Source organism: Bradysia coprophila (genome assembly GCF_014529535.1).
Source record: "Bradysia coprophila strain Holo2 chromosome X unlocalized genomic scaffold, BU_Bcop_v1 contig_416, whole genome shotgun sequence".
NCBI lineage: Eukaryota > Metazoa > Arthropoda > Insecta > Diptera > Sciaridae > Bradysia > Bradysia coprophila.
In genome coordinates, this window is record NW_023503334.1 from 1,150,782 (window position 1) to 1,163,050 (window position 12,269).

A 12,269-nucleotide genomic window follows, 5' to 3' on the forward strand; every position below is an offset into this window, starting at 1 on the left:
CCAGCGTCTAACGAGGCATTCAAAGTATGGAACGAATATTTTTTTTTAAATTCAAACCATAAGACCTTCAGAAGGCTTCCCATATTGCATATAATATTCGTCGATTAACAAACAATTATTTTTATTTGTTCAAGTTGTAAATTGAATCGCAAAAAATTGTATGAAAATTTTTTTTTAAAGTATGCCTAACCAAACAATGAAGAAGTAGTGACTATCCTTCCACGTAAGCTTCCACAATACGACTCACATCGTAACAGATCCACGGACACATGCTCAACTATTTAGCATAGAATCTTATAGTTTATACGACTATACAAATACTAATATGATTATTTACCCATCATCACTTATAAGTCAGGGCTATGAATCTTATAAACATTTACGTGTATTGTTATAATTATGTGCTTATAATGCCAGCGTTTGCCCGTTAAATTATAAAATTGGATAGGCATCATATAGATATAGCCATCATTACATGCAGATATATGTAGACACGGTTAGCTCTATATATACAGTTTTTTTTATGTATATATAGATCTCTCCATATAGGTATAAACATCTATCGTTTCGTATATGATGGATATATTATCTATTTAAACTACATATCACATGCCCATACTGTTATCATGTGAAACCTACGCATGGGCATTAAACCCCCAGGAAATTTTTCATATTGTAGATTTCGTACCATTTTGATCGTAAATCGAAACATTCATACCTACCCCTTATTACCGTTTCAAGGATTGTAATTTTTGTTCGGCTGAATTGCTGCAAATGATTTCCTTCATTTTGCTGACAAAAAATATTGTTTGGCTTGCCGTCCAATAAATTTTTATTCAGCAAAACTCTGAGCAAAAAAACAAACTCAGCACGCAGTCTTAGCTGAAATAAAGTCAGATTGTCAGCAAGCACATATGGACAATGCAATTATGGTACTTGTCACATACTTTGATACTTGATTACACGGTCAATTTAGGTTAGGTTATTTCAATTCAATTGAGACTCTCTTCAGATTATATTGAATTTTCACAATCACATAAAAAAGAGCAGAAAATCTAATTTAAACTGAAGGACTGGAAATAAACATTCATCACCGTAAATTTCGATATAGAACGAATAGAACGTAATTCCAGCAATCCGCCGTTGTAAATGTAACGAGAAACATACCTATACCATATTTCCAATATATTAATGCGATGCTATTATTAAACGACTGCTCAAAACAATATTCTGGAAAATATTCTATACGTCTGTGTGCGCCCCCCCGATAATAATATCGATGTTTGCTGGTACGCCTATGTTCATTTATAACATACAAACTACCTTCTATCTCTTCTATATTTATAGTGAAAAAAAAACAGCAATGTGTGTTGTTTCGCGAATTTGATATTGGCAAATGTGTTTGTTAGTTCGCTGATTTTTGGACGGTAAATCCCGCGACGACCACTTGCTCTTATTAGTTTCTTAGATGGTTAGATCGCCGTCGCTTGTAGACAATTTTGTTCCCTCTGTGCGTTGTGCCAATTTTACGGTTTTCAAATTTTATATTACAAAATAATAATAATAATTGTTGGTCTTATGTTAAATAAGTTCACGTTTAATTTTCCAACACTTTACCATAAATTTTCAAATAAAAATTTAAAATAAAAAATTTTAATAAAAAAAACAGACAACCAAAATATTAAAAATAAAGAGAAAAATTTAATAACATCTTTTTTGGGGATTGTTTAGTGCCGATAATCTTCGGATCTGAAATTTGTACCAAATCCGATATAAATTTGTTTATGATTTTTGACATCACATATAAATTATTTTTTGTTATTCACTTGTAATTAGATTTCGTACATGTGCTGTGAATGTGTTTTAAACTAATTGCCGAGGGCGGCAACATTTAATTGCCATATTGCCCTTGCTTTTCTTTGCATATTTTCGGTATTAGGTACACCAAAAATTTAATAAGAAATAACCGACAAAACAAAAAAAAGAAAGAAAGAAAAAAAACAATAAATAAAAATTCTGTTGTGGTGGAAGTAAACTAAAAAATATATTTTTTTTGGTATTCTCTGATTTATGGTGAATCTTATATGTGTCGGCATATCATTTTCTTGCAAAAATTAAGGATTACTTAACTATTGAGTGTTTGAAGGTGAGTAACAAAAATCTTTTGACCTTTCAGTATATTTTAATGTTATACCTATATGGGAATTGATTCGTGTGTTCTATTATAAAAAGATTTTGATATTGTGTACCTACACGAGTATTAATTTTCTATTAATATTTAGAGAGATATGTAATCGTGCGTGTGTTAGTAATTTTTTTTTTTTTTTTTTTTTTAATTTTGCGACTGTGAATATTGGTGCTGGATGTTAAAAATGTTTGCAGATAATTTGCGAATTTTATTTATATTTTACGTCATACACGTTGTGTTGATTTAGTTTAACACAAGAGAGAAGAAAAAAATGTAAGAAAAAGAAAACCTTTTTGGCGAACATCCAAACACTTTTGTGTTTTGCTTGAGTTTTATACATATTATAACGTTACAAGAGTATATACAATAATGTGTATTTACATTACGTCCGATATACACGTTTCTATATACGAATCTTTCAGTGTTATTACTACAGGTTTATTTGGTTCGTTAGGTTCTATTATACACCAACAGTTCCTCCGAGAAGGTTTCTATGAAAATTATAGATATTGGTATCTCTCATGCCGCTTCCTACTTGGTAAATTTTAAAAATTTTTTAAAATATTATTTTGATGCAAAGTTGATAGTAAATTATTTATTGAATCTGTTTTTCATCGCGTGTCAATATTATTTACTTAATAGCATATGATGTTTGCTTGACGTATAAATGCAAGCGTCATATAATGCCATTTAACCGTACTATTTAATAACGAAATATAACGAAAAAAATTGTAGACCTACTCGAAAACGGGACATTTTATCATTTGATTTTAATGTGTCGGATAGGTTAATGGTAAAATATTAATTTTATTGAAAGCTTTCCGTAACAATTCACCAAGCAATTTACATTCGAATCAAGATTTAATTAAATTAAACGAAACAAAAAAGCTTTAAAAAAATTTCCATTGTCATTTTACTAAGTACTACGCTTTTGAAAAGGTGACTCGTCCAAAAAAAAAACGAAACTTCTCAATAAAATCAATTGATATTCCTCATATTCCTCCATGGAATTTTACGTATCGAAGAAATTGAGACAAAAAAAACACATTTTCAATGCTCCAAATAGTTACGGCTTTTGTTTACATAAAGAATTCGTTGTCGTAAGAAAAAATTCCCAGATATCAAATCTACTACTGAGTTCCAAATGAAACTGGATATGTATAGGGCTTACCCTTTCACCAATACTCCGTATGACATTAGACCTACAAAATATTATTAATTTTCTATAACCATTCCATTAGTTCCGGTATTGTCTAAAAGTATCAACAAAGCAAGGAGATCAGATGAAAGAAAATATAATGTCCAATTGGCTCAAAACATAATTGAAGCTAACTGCAATATGAAAGTCCTACGAAGAAAAATGACAAACGCCAAAAAAGAAATCTTCAAATTACGAGACAAAACAGGAACGATCCAAACGGATCGAAATGCGATATTAAACATTGCAACAGAATTTTATGAGAATTTGTTTTCTTCAGCAAGACAGAGCCCAACGGAAGAAACCGAAGATAGACCAATAATAAAAAACGTGGGATCGGAGGATATGCCCGACATAACTGTTGATGAAGTCAAAGCTGCAGTAGCCGAGATGAAAAACAAAAAGTCTCCCGGAGAAGATGGTGTTCCAGTGGAAGCCATTAAACTAGGTGGAGACTCATTATTAAAGGCAATCACGGCTTTGTTTAATCAATGTCTCCAATGGGAAGAAGTACCAGAAGCCTGGGAAAATGCGGTAATTACATTGCTGCATAAAAAAGGAGACATAACAAAGCTGGAAAATTACCGTCCCATAAGCCTATTGTCAACACTCTACAAGTTGTTTATGAAAATCATTACGAAGAGGAACACTAACAAGTTCGACTTCTACCAACCTGTTGAACAAGCTGCTTTCAGATCTGGTTTCAGCACAAACGACCATTTGCAGGTGATGAGAACGCTTATTGAGAAGTGTCGTGAATACAACATCGACATAGTCTTGCTATTCATAGACTTCGAAAAAGCTTTCGATTCAGTGGAAACATGGTCGATATTGGACGCATTAGACGAATGTAGAGTAGACTCAAGGTACTCCAACACAATTCGATATGTGTACAAAAATGCTACTTCATGTATAAAACTTCATAAGAGCACGGAGAAATTCAGAATTGGCCGAGGTGTAAGGCAGGGTGACACCATTTCACCGAAATTATTCACGGCGATTCTGCAGAGTATTTTTAGGAAGTTAAACTGGAGTAAAATGGGATTAAAGATAAATGGAGAGTACCTGAGCAATCTCCGCTTCGCTGATGACATTGTACCGATAGCAGCGAATCTAGGTCAGGCTCAGCTTATGCTACAACAGTTAAGTGAAGAGGCGAGCAAAGTTGGCCTCAAGATGAACTTATCGAAAACAAAAGTCATGACCAACATCGGGGACGATAGAGAAATCAAAATTGGTGACACTGTCATTGAACGAGTCGACAGCTATGTATATCTAGGACATAAACTGAAGTTAGGTCTGGACAACCAAACTGCAGAAATAAGACGTAGGATTGGTCTTGCATGGGCAGCGTTCGGAAAACTCAGACTAATTTTCAAAAGCAAAATGAATAATAGTCTGAAACGCAAAGTTTTCGACACTTGTGTCCTTCCAGTGCTCACTTATGGAGCGGAAACGTTAACTTTAACAAAAGCATCCGAAGATAAATTGAGAGTGACACAAAGAGCCATGGAACGGAGTATGCTTGGAATAACACTCAGAGACAGAATGACGAATCAATGGATTCGACAACAAACCAGGGTCGTTGATGTCATGGAAAGAATAGCATCTCTGAAATGGAGCTGGGCGGGACATATTGCAAGAAGGACAGACGAACGTTGGACCAAAAAGATCATGAACTGGCGACCATATAAAAGACGAGCTATAGGTAGACCACCAGAGAGATGGACAAACGGAATTAAGAATATTGCAGGTACAAACTGGCAGCAAATGGCAATGGATCGTACGAAATGGAAAGAAGTTGGAGAGGCCTACATCCAGCAGTGGATAGAAACAGGCTGAAAAAGAAGAAGAAGAAGAGAAGAAGATTCCATTAGTTAGAACGGATCAATTGAACTGGTTAATATATCTCGTCACCATAATAACAATTTAAGATTAGGAAGTGAGGAATTGAAAAGATTTTAGATATATAACATTGATTAAAATGTCATACGTGCAAATGCAAGTGTACGCGCGGTAAGGATCAAAATAAGTATCATATATAAATACCTATACCTAGGTATAACGTTTTACTGAAGAATTTTTATTTTAGATGCGTCACATGAGTTTCAGTTTACGTATTTGTTTCAAGCCCACCTCTGGCTTTTGAATCGAATGTTCTACGCAGACTTGTTGGTCTGATAGCCTTATATTATTTTGACGTGTTGTTACTAAATTCTACAGGTTTAATGGACAGCTCCTATATCAGCAATTATTAGACTATAGAATTCTATAGAATTCCAACAGGTTGCAATGTCGATGAAAGAGTACCAAGTTCGAAACAGAGTTTACTTATTTTACAGTTTCAATATTTTTACCATTCATGCATGCTCTTCCGAAAACTGTCAAAATTTGTTATCAAACGTAATTTTGTTTTCATTTTTCGAAGTAGATCTTATTCGAAAAACTAGCTTTTTGCCATTAATCGTACATTTTACACGCTTCTGTTATCATGACAAAATACACAAATTTTGATCCATTCTTTCTGTCCCTCACACATCATGTTCATAATAATCGAATAGCTGCAACACAATATGCAAAGCCAATTCTGAAAATCGAAATCGTCTGTAAGATAAGAAAGCACTCAAGAGAGCCGCTTAAAAATTTGGTCGGTTGAAAGGCTTTTTTTTAGCGAATTCGATTCCAGAGACCTCTTATTCGCAAAAAAAAATGCCTTTCAGCATGCGTTAGGAAAATAATTATTGCATAGTCACATAACTTTAGCTCATCACTTACTATTGTGTCTATTATCGATAACAGATGAGGAACCGTTTCTAAAAGGTTAAGAACTGCTACATTTACTCATACCAAAACCATATCTTTCATGGCTCAGCTATTTCCTGATAAGTGGAACCAATACGAATTATAGATAAACGAAGCTACCTTGGTTACCTACGAGACTATCTATGAAACTGATTTTTTTCGTATGGATAAAGCAAAGGTAGAAAAAGCGCCTCAGCAATCCGAAAACGATGTCATAAGCGAGCATTTTTTTTACCAGCGGCCAAACCTGGACGCCGCCATATTTTTGCCAGCTATTACTTTTTCGCCATCGTCGATTTTTTCTGCTCTCATCACTGCAACAAATTTAGGTTTTCCGTTTTCATTTGTAAAGTCAGGTTTCATTTCACTGGAAATCTTGTCAACGCTACAGAATGTAGAGGACAAATTCCAATGAAGACTTTCACGGTGGCTCTCAAGAGAGAAAACGTTTTATGAAAGGGTACAAAAAATGAGCATTGTTGGTAGTAAAGGAATCCTAGAGGATACAAATAGACCACACCGCAATGTCTGAGCTGATCCCTTCTCATACACCCTTTTTTGAATTTCGATTTTTTTTTTTCAGAATTTTGTATGGATTTTCAGTCATGAAGCAAAAAAACATTTTTTTATTAAATGGTACCCATAAAAGAAGATTGGACCTAAGAGGGCTCAGAAAAACCGTTCCGCTATATCTGAGCTGATCCTTCGAAAAAACTTTTCTATTGTCACAGTGCTTTTGTGACCTCTTCTGCAAATTCTTTAGTGAATTTGGGTCGAACACTCATCCGCATTTTAAATTTGTACCACCGAATTGTCAGATTAATGAATTCCGAAGTTTTGCGGAGAAGAACATTTACATTGCACTTACATTTTTGTGTTCTTACACCAAAACTCTGCTTCAATTGATAGTATGCAATTTTGCCAGAAAATTTTAATTTTCTGGATGAAAATGGAAATCCCTGTGTTACATACATCCCCTATTAGAGTCAATATTTGTCTTAAGTGTTGAATAAAACCATCAAACAATTATGAAATAATAGTAGTCGGATTGATAGAAAGGAAAATGCAGAGAAGTAAAGCTCTCGTTCATTGGCTGAACAGAAATTTTCCAGTCGATGGTTTGTTTTTCAAAAATTTGACAATTATTCGTGTAATAATGGAAAAAATTAATTTATTTTGGAAAACAAACCACAAAGAATTCTATTATGTGAAACAGTATAAAAAGACTTGCAAACGAAAGTTTTGTTTTTCCAAAAACTTATGGTACTAAGCTATGCGAGCTTATTGTTTCGAAGCGAAATTTTCAAAATACAAAAGACAGAACGATTTCGTAAATTTGGTAAATGTACTGTTTATAGCCGAATGTGCATTAATTCGAAGCAGCACTATATGTACATTGATAATAAATTCAAAAATTTATAACATTTCTATCGCCTCATCATATTGTTTTGCACAAAACACTACACAGCTTTTTTTTTAAGTTGTTTCGTTTCCTCTTTTTTAAATGTGAAGACTAAGAAGATTATAATTTTCTACAGAAAGAGAGAAGTTTCTTAAACGTTTGTTCGAAATTCAAAGTATCCACTTTTTCTTTACGATTGAATACTGGCTTCTTCTTCATCTATTCTTCGTAGAAACAATTTCGCCGTTTCGAAGTACAAATACTACAAATAATAAGAATGAAACGGACACAAAAGTTTAGTTGAATTTAATTTGTATTTATGTACACTGTACAGAAGTGCAGGAAAATGGAATATATGGTCGGAGAGAAGAAGAAGAAAAAAACAGCAAGATTTTGATACATTTTTTTTCTCCGTTTCAAAGGGAACTTTTTCGTTTTGTGTATCAAATTAACTCGATGGTAAAAGTCAAATTAAGTAAATGACGATTGGTTGTGTAAACAAGTGGTTTAAAACTGCAATCAGATTTTATTTTAAAAAAAAATGAAAGAAAAAGAAAAATAAAGAAGAAATAACCGGATCAGGAAGAATGAGTAAAAGGTCGAAAGATTAAGTTAGAAATTTGTGTGAAGCAGAAGAAGGAAGAAGAAGAAGATCAATATTACATACGATAAAAAAGAATGTCTTAGGTTAAGAAAAGTCTCACGTTTTCAATGAGTTGTTAACTGTTTAAATACAAATTAAAATCAATAAAAAAGATTTCCAGAAGATGAACTGTAATGATTTAGCTGAGTCTGAAGTTGTTTAATTTGTCAAGATCCGCAAATACGACACAAGTATTATTCAGATAGATTGATTCACTAAGAGCTTCCTCAAATATGTGTTATATATATTTCTTGTTTAAATTCAATAAAGATTTTAAACAAAAAAAATCTTTTTAATTATTTATCTCTGATATGTATTCAGATCAGTTTAAATTTCCATTAGACAAGCGATTATATTTATTCATTTTGATTGTAAAAGTTTGTGTAGCACCTTAAAAAATGATTTTTTTTTCATTTCGAAATTAAATTTTCCGTTTTATATCCGTTACTATTTGTTTTTACACTTTTTCATGAATATCTTAATTAATAAATACAAAAAAAAACCGTAAATACCTAATCCGCTCCTAACAATCACTCTACACATTATAAGACCAACAACAGCTAAAATACCTCTATCATAAGGTGAATTTTATTAATAAAATAATAAAATTGTTAACTTGTTTTCAATCGAATGCTATAATTTGCATAATTTGGTAATTTGATAAAAAATTCAGCGATAGAAGCAGAATGAAAAAAAAAGAATTTGTATGTTGTGTTCAATTAAATCTCTTTTCATTTCAATTTAAATGTTTTTTTTTTGCCTTGAATTATGGTCTAAACAGCAGATATTCATTTTTCATTTCACGAATTCTGCCATACTTTGTGCATACTATTTATGTATATATAGAATAGTTAGATGACAAATTTTACATTGAACTAAATAGCTATTTGTCTTATGGTGGAGAAGAGAACTTGCAGCTACAACAGCAACAACAAGAAAAATTGCATTTAAAATTTAATTTTAATAATTTCAAGTGAATCTGAGAGTCATCAAAACACATCAAACAAATTCTAAGGATGTTTAAGTATAATATAACATATATATATATTTACTTATACCGGCCGAATGAAACATATTAGCCTAGATAGTTTATTTTTGCTAAATTTAACTATAGTTCAAAGTGAATTATTATCATTAAATAAAATGTATTTTCACTTGTTGTTCTGATTAAAAGTAAATGTGGGTGGATTAGAAATGACAAATTGTTTGTTAACGTGGAACAATATTTTTTTTGGAAGTATAGCTACGTTAAACAAACTAATATAATTCAGGAAAGTGTTACAGTAATTAACTGTGTGTACACGTCTTAAATTTTTGATTCGGACAAAATTAGTTTTTATTTTCATTTTACCATTTTAATAATCAGTAGGGGACACATTTTCACCGACTTTACAACTCGTTCTCAGCCTGGCACACACAGAGTAACAAAAATATTTTTCTCACGTCAAAATTTATCTTAGCTGAATCGAAATTCGAACGTTTGGTGGTAGTGGCGGATAGAGTGGTAATGATTGACCATTTACATTTATAATAGTAAGCGTATAATAGTTACATCTGTTACGTCTTCATCTGTCTTCTGTTTAAATTCTGCGAATTAGTTTACTACATTGATTTCAACTTACACAGCTTGTTCGGAATGGCTTCCCGATGGCCGATCGTGCCCTCTTCGACCCAAGATGTATGTAAAAAAGGAAACGGCCCTTCCGGCCTGCACATACATTTCGCAATATAGAAGACAATGCTACGTAGAACTCGCCGCTTATTCCATAATGTTTGGTCATGTTGATCAGTCCCCTTTTCTCAGTACGAAGACTCTTCAAAATTTTTTTCTTCACTTTACATATTTTACCAGTCTCCTGTTTGTCATTTCAAAGACATTGCTTTGAGTAGTTCGGAATTACGCTGAAGGAAAATTTAATTACATTTTTCATCTTTGCTATGCACTCTGCGTTTTGTATGTAGCTTAATGCAACAGAACAAAGACAAATAGAAGCCTATGTTTGTTCTATTTATGCCATGAGAATCGCAAATCGAAGTGGCGCTGGGGATCTAGTTTACCAAAATCTGAAACATCAGCTTCAAATTTAAGTAAACGTGATGCAATAGTTATTTCCTAACACATGCTAAGACGCTTTTTTAGCGAATGAGAGGCTTTTAGCACGAGCCAGAGGCAATCGAATTCGCTAAAAAGGCCTTTACGTGTAAGCTAGAAACAAAGTTTTTCTCATACGGCGTCAGATGTATGCGATATTTGAACACTATTTAGGAAAAGTTGATTTATTAGACAGCGGTTTGAGTAAAACACCTCTCTTGTCCGTCAAACAGTATGTGGTTACTTGCGTGTTTGCTGACACATGAAGTACCACTTTCATCATTTGTCCCATTGATAAGTGATGTTCGGATCATGCCAAATATGGCTGACACTACTGTAAAGTGCCTTTTACAGGCGTGATGTATACAAAGGTCAATAAAATTTTGATGGATTTTTTTTGGTTGAAAATATCTATAAATATTGTGGCTGTAAAAAATATAATTTCAAATCTGTTTTATGGCACGTGTCACGTTATAAAGAAATTTTTGCTATAATTTTTGCCAAAAAGTCAAAGTCATAAATATCATAAAAATGACCAAATATAAAAGCCAACTGAATATTTAATTTAAATAAAAACCGAAAAAATTCCTTCAAAAACTATCGGTTCGGCCCAACACAATAAAATAATGCTCAAATCAAATGGAATGAATAAAATGAAGAAAAAAAAAAACTTTCAAAATATATATAGTGCCTCAATTCAAGTTCGGTACATGTATTTGAATAATCATTTATCTTTTACATTGCTCATATATATCTATCCATTTCGCTATATTCATCTATCTATCTATCCATCTATCTATTCTATATCTATATAAAATGATATGTTTTCTAATGCCGAATTGTATAACTAACCATTTGAAAAATTAAAAAATGGTTAAAGCCCAACTAACACTTTTACATTGACATAATGTAAACCTACACATCCATCGATATATCTAGCTATCTAACCGGCAAAACGTTTATATATATATAAAAAATCAGCTATTTTTTTCGCAAATTCCAACCACACTCAAAAATAATAATTTTTTTTCTCATTTCATTTTAGGTACATATACCTATAGGTATTTTTATATTAACTATCATAGCACGTTCGCAAAAATTTTTATTTTTCGCGATGGGCCACACACAACAGTATTAGTTTCATTTGTTTTTTTACTTCGAAGTAACAATACTGTGGTGTCCTATATTTTTGCGAAATAATATTTCGTGTATCTTACATTATAGTTCTCTCATATTGACTATATGGTAACTGACCTTCAAAACTTGTACTTTTTTGCTAATTTCAAATAAAAAAAAATTATTTTGAGTTTTCGAATTCAACAGATATACGAAAAAGAACTGGTGAGTTTTGATATTCGCTTTTCGATTTGGTGTTGTGATTTTAATAAAATTTGCATATAATTGCTTATTGTTGTTTCGATGTGACCCATCATTTTGGCTCGATGCGCGATATATATACTTTTTTGTGGTTAATTAAAATAGATGTAGATTTTGCGAATCGAGAGATAGAGAAGGTCACACTAGTGATCGTCGTTAATGGTATTCCGGCAAGAAAGAGGGCCCCCATCTGAACTTGAACGTTTGAAAGTTTTTGCAGCGGATAAAAAATGTTCCATTTTCTGGCAGTCGTTTCGATTTATTTTTATTAAATTGTCTCTACGATTCACATCGAAATTATCAAAAGACCCAAATAATTGGAAAATTATTGAATGATTTATTGTAAACTGCAGATAATGGCACTGCTGTAATGTTGCCCGCAATTATGATGCAACGCTGCATTAAATATGTTTCATCATATAATACAGTTGTGCAGTCAATTTTCCAAAAAAAAAAATAATTGTCTATCAAGTGTAATTTTATTGAGAGTGATCTGGATGGACCTGTGTTTCTAAGAAAAGAAAGTATTTACATACAACACCTTTTACAACAGCGAAACGCACACCA

At 32.4% G+C, this 12,269-nt stretch overlaps 1 protein-coding gene across 12 annotated transcripts in view; it reads left to right on the forward strand.

Moving 5' to 3' along the window:
- The window catches only part of LOC119069895 (sex determination protein fruitless), an 88,193-nt gene that overhangs the window by 23,806 nt on the left and 52,118 nt on the right, over window positions 1–12,269 (forward strand). For 3 of the 12 annotated variants that reach the window (XM_037174102.1, XM_037174106.1, XM_037174098.1), the window contains exon 1: window positions 1,458–2,146. The exons of 3 other annotated variants lie outside the window; for them this stretch is intronic. The gene's annotated coding sequence lies outside the window, so the exon portion shown is untranslated. Of the gene's footprint in view, window positions 1–1,457; window positions 2,147–11,524; window positions 11,667–12,269 lie in introns of those variants that run through there. 6 more of the 12 variants (XM_037174099.1, XM_037174107.1, XM_037174100.1 and 3 more) reach the window with 5 other exon arrangements.